Genomic DNA, 5,751 nt, shown 5'->3' on the forward strand with positions numbered 1-5,751 from the left:
CCATCTCTTGATTTTTGGTGATAGATGTTCTTAGTGACTCTGACCAGAGCTTGTCCTGTCCCTGACGCTCTGCAAGACCCCTGAGATTCATGGGGCCTGTGCCTCCCAGCTGGCTGTTCTGGTCTTAGAAACTCACAGGAGAGAAGATGGCGGCTCTCACTGTAGACTCTGGGTCAAGGTGGTCCCTGGAGGCAGGCCCTCCACTTGCAGGGAAGGGGCAGGTAAGGTCAATGATCCACCTCTGTCACTTGGACGCTGAGAGGATCCTGTCCCTGCCGCCCTGTGGCTCCCCTGCAACTCATGGGGCCTGTGCCTCCTGGCTGGCTGCTCTCAGCTTAGGAACTCACCCGAGAGGAGATGGCGGCTCTCACTGGAGACTCCGGGTCAAGGCGGTCCCTATAAATATTCATTCTTAAATATGGTCTTTTCAGTGTGCATTTTACTTTAATGTATGTTTTCAAAACTGACTGCTTAGCACTGAACAACCAATTAGCATGTTTTTCCCAGAGGAAGACTACCTCTCTGATTCCAAACTTTATGTTACACTTCAACAGCTCGCTTGTTGTTATCTCCAGGGTTTCTATGCCACTACTCTACCCTAGGATTATTGTGCCGTGCTGGTCATTGCTGTGGTTCAGAGGCATCATAACAGCAGATCCTGTTGGTTGCTGTTCTCCTTTGGAAGCTTATGTAGTAACTTCTGGCACCATGAGTACTAGTCCTCAGACAGGGGCCATTTCTAGCTCAGGAGGCTTTGGCTCCTGTTTCTGAAGTGCGTTTCTTCTGCATTAGAGACCTACCTTCCACCACTTGGAGGGTGGGACTGTGTGTTGGTAACCAAGGGCTTATGCTGTATATTTTGGAAGACACTTAGACATCCCTGGCTAACAACTCAAAAGAAGGCTTCCCATGTTTGATAGTAGGATTTTTGTTAGGTAATCTTTGGCTTTTGCAGGGAGGAGCGGCCTCAGCACAGATGATAAAAGTTCATTAAAGCTACATATATATTTACACACTGAATTACAAGTATTGTAGAATTTTTTTATCCTTTTGGTGAATAATTAATATTATGATTTCTTATGGCATGTTCAGTAATATACAATGTTATTTTGCCTAACCTTTCTTCTTCTTCTTCTATATTTATCTCTCTCTCTGGAGAGGGCAGTAGGTCCTCATGCTCACAGCACTAAGGAAAACAGGACCTGTAAACTCTCAGGCTTTCTCTTCAACAAAGGAATTTATTTACACCTGTTTTCCACCCAGAAAGCTGGGATTGAATGTAGTTAATAACCAGACCTCACCTGAATTCCCCAGACTAGAATGTTTATCTCAGAATCCTGAGCATTGTTTCTTAGTCAATAGAACCCATTCTTATGGAGGAGATCACAGATACTTTGCAAAAGAAAAGTACTTTGCAATGGTGTTTTAATGTAGTCATACCTTAAGCTTTGTTGTAGTAATTAGAAAGCTTCCCCCCCCCCAAAGTTGTACTATAATTAAACATATCAAACATAAAACTGCTTAACTAACACTGACTAAGTAGTGTTGAACCGGATTTTTCTTCTTGACTCTCATGGATTGTTCTCTACTAGCCATAATATTTCACCTCCCCTTTCCCTAAGAATCTTCCACTTCTGATTGTCCCTGTACCCTGCTCTTCCCCTTTACTCTCACCCCATCTTCTGTATTTGCCTCCTTCCACCCCCCAAAGTAGCCTCCTTTTCCCCTTTCCCTGACCAGATTACTTTACCCTGCTCTTCCCCTTTACTCTCAACTCATCTTCTTCTGTATTTTCCACCTCCCTCTCTAAGGAATCCCGTCCTCTTAGTTCCCTGACTAGATTGCCCGCATCCTGCTATTTCAATCTCTACTGTTCCCAACCCCCATATCTTGAAATATTCCAGTTTTACTGCCTGGTTTCTTTAGTTATATAAGCTAAGTACTTATATATGAAGATTTGGAGCTATGATCCTCCAATAAGCAAACATGCGATGTTTTTCTTTCTGAGTCTATACTCCTCCACATTGCTCTTTTAACGTCATGTTTTTTTTCTGTAATTGCCTATTATGTATAATATTATTTTTATGTTTGTGATTTGGGGGTTGATGACTTAGTACTAAGTAATCAGTTGGGGTGGGGGATCTCCTCGGGAACAAGTATTTCTGCCAATCTCAGTATTCCTTAGTTAGATGTAGTTCTTTTTCCAAGGTTGGAACATCAGATGTTTCCCTTCCAAATTAATATGCCTTTTGTTCCTGCCTCTGAATCAGACTCAATTCTAAACATCTCTAGCAGTGAAGTACAAATTGTGACCCATGGGGATATTCTAACTCATAAGACCCTTTTTGAGTTTTCTAATTCTTATAACCAAAGTCTGAGGAGTATGTGTTGGAATAGATTTTTAATATGTGGCAAAAATGGGAAAAGAATTATAAAGTTGGATTAAACTGCATTTATTAATATGAATCAATTAATCAATAATGAATTTTAAGTTTAATGTTCCAGCTCAGCTTTTAAAATTGATTAATTGTCTAAAATATGAATGAAAAGATACCCTGCTAAGAATAAGCTGGAGATGCTTGATTACTCTTGACCTAATATTAATGGAAGAATTCAAAGGCTTATAGAACTTAAAATGTTAGAATGGACTTTCCACGTAAAATATAACCTTCCAAAATGGGAGTATACCGAAGACATGCCCTTCACTGACATTCTAATATATATATATATAGATAGATAGATAGATAGATAGATAGATAGATAGATAGATAGATACATACACACACACACACACATTAGAGATCCGTGTGTGTGTGTGTGTGTGTGTGTGTGTGTGTGTGTATGTGTGTTAGGGTCCCAGCTACCATATGATCTCTATTATTATTTTTCTTCATATGTCAGAACTCAAAAGAAGAGACATAGATACTAAACTAGATAACTTAAGTAAAATGTCTCTAAATAAATCCCAGAGAAGCAAGGGCCAAGTGGCAACACTAAATCACTAAAGGCTAGATGGGTGTAATTATCATAATAGACATCATAGACAGGGCAAATGCACATCGCCTAACTCATACAGACCTATATTCCTGGCAAATTAATCAGAGTGTTGCCAGAGTAGAATTATTTAAAAACCCTTCAAGGACTTTTTCAATCTGTATGAGAATTCTAATGGGTGCCTGAACTCATCCCATGATTATTTCGTCAGTCACAGAAGCATAATAGGGCTAGGACAGATGTACATACTCAGAAGTTAGAATAGTCCCATGCTGGTCCATTGATTTGTAGAATGAAGGTTATTGTAGTTTAAAGACAAAATAAAAGGTATTAAAGATACTTGTACCAGAAAAAAAACAATTAACAAAGACCTGCTGAAGACTTTACTAAGTGTGGTAGGAATAAAATTATAGAAAGGGAAATACCTCATAAGTCCCCATGAGGTTCATAAGGCTGCATAAGGCTACATAAACAAGGATTAAAATTACTCTGAGTGTTTCTGCTTATTTTTCTAAGAATATATATATTATATATATATATATATATATATATATATATATATATATGTATTGAAGTGAGAAAACCATACCAGACCTTTGGCTATTACTGAAGTCAGCCTGACTCTCAGACACGTACAATACTTACAGAAATCTTTACTAACCTACATTGTTCTGCTTCTGCAATCACAAATTTTTGGGCTCCAGAATCAAACAGAAACACCATGGTAACACAACTGTGCTCTATTTTATTAAAAATTAATATCTCCCCATGCTTGGTAACAGTCATCATAGCTATGCTAACAGGATGTACTAAATATGTGGTTTTTACCTTATACCATCCCTGGTCTCTTAGCTGGGGCTGTCTCTTTAGAATGGTAGTGACAGTAGTGAATGCTCCAGGCTGGGTCTGTGTAGCTCCATATAAACTTCACATTCACAAAGAGCTTGTCCTGTTCTCCTCCTCTTGGAATAGAAGAGGCAGAATACAACCCTACTAACCAGATACTTGTGGGAATGTTTTGCCCTATCTCTTTACTATGAGCATACCATTGGTTTAGATAGTATCCATACTTAAGTATTATTAAACCTATGTTACCATAGTTAACTTATGAGATATTAAAACAGCATATATTCTCCAAAGACTTTGCCATTTGTTCTTGGAAAATAGTGGAGGTAGGTTGAATGTGGGGCAGATATGTTATGAGCACCTTTTGTTTTCTTTTGTAGATTTAGCATGGCATAAGAATATATAGTACAGTGTCAAGTTGACAAAAACTAGGTATGTGACCAACTCATATTTGTGTATAAAGATATCATGATGAAAGTCAGTAATTTCCACTTATCCGTGAATATTAGTCCAAAAGTTTGGAATACTCAAGATAGATACACATGAAGCTCAAGAAGGAATACTAAAGAGTCTTAGAAGGGGAACAAAAGACTCATGAGAGGAAATTCGGAGACAAAGTGTGGAGTAGAGACTGAAGGAAAGGCCATCCAGAGACTTCCCTACCTGGGGACCCATCTCATATACAGATCCCAAACCCAATCATTATTGTGGATGCTAAGAAGTGCTTGCTGACAGTAGCCTGATATATCTGTCTCCTGAGAGGCCCTGCTAGAGCCTGGCAAATACAGAGACACATGCTTGCAGCCAGTCATTGGTCTGAGCATGGGGTCCCCAATGGAGGAATTAGAGAAAGGACTGAAGGAGCTGAAGGGGTTTGCAACACCATAGGAAAAACAACAATATCAACCAAACAGATGCCCCCTTTCCAGAACTCCAAGGGACTAAAACACCAACCAAAGAGTACATGAGGAGCAACCCATGGCTCCAGATGCATACACAGCAGAGGATGGCCTTGTCGGGCATCAATGGGAGGAGAGGCCCTTGGTCCTGTGAAGGTTTGATGCCCCAGTGTAGGGGAATGCCAGGGTGGGGAGGCAGGAGTGGGTAGGTGTGTGGGTGTGTGGGGGGAACACCCTCACATAAGAAGGGGGAGGGGGAGGGAAAGGGGGAATGGGATAGGGGGGTTCCAGTGGGGAAAACCAGGAAAGGGGATAACATTTGAAATGTAAATAAAGAAAATATCCAATAAAACAAAGGAAAAAGGAAAAAAGTCAGTAAATAGTATATTGTATATCAACAAAAATTGAAAAGTTTTATTTACACCCACATGATTCATAAGTCTTTTTTTCTCTTACATCTTTCTTATTAATGGAGGATTTTAAAAGAAATGCTTTATTACCACCCTGAAAATGAATCTTTTGGTGACCTCTGCTGGTTACTAATATACTATTATGTGAGCGTTTGTCTTTGTCACCTTGAAAAACCACATAAAAGGTTCCTGTAGAGCTACTTCTCTTCTTTTATTTTCTAAATTCAAATTTTCATTTTAGTTTTAGACCTCCAATAGTCTATTTGGTGTATGGGATTAATGTTGACAATGTCTAAAGATGCTTATACAACATATGTATTTATTTTTAGTGAAATTCCCAGGATGGAAATGAAAAGAAATGCTATAATTCTATGAATTTATGGTACTTTATTTTACTTTGTTCTCCAAATGATTTAATAATGTTTTATCTGGGATTCTCTAGAGGAACAGAAATGACAAAATGCATATACATATATATATGCATTAAAGAGGATTAAAGCTACTAGATTAGCTTGTGATTATAGTCAGTATAGTACAACAGTGGGTATCTCCTAGTGGAGAAACCAATGATCTTTTTGTTTTGTTGTGTTTTTTTTTTTTTT

This window comes from Mastomys coucha, unplaced genomic scaffold (genome assembly GCF_008632895.1).
Source record: "Mastomys coucha isolate ucsf_1 unplaced genomic scaffold, UCSF_Mcou_1 pScaffold9, whole genome shotgun sequence".
Lineage (NCBI taxonomy): Eukaryota > Metazoa > Chordata > Mammalia > Rodentia > Muridae > Mastomys > Mastomys coucha.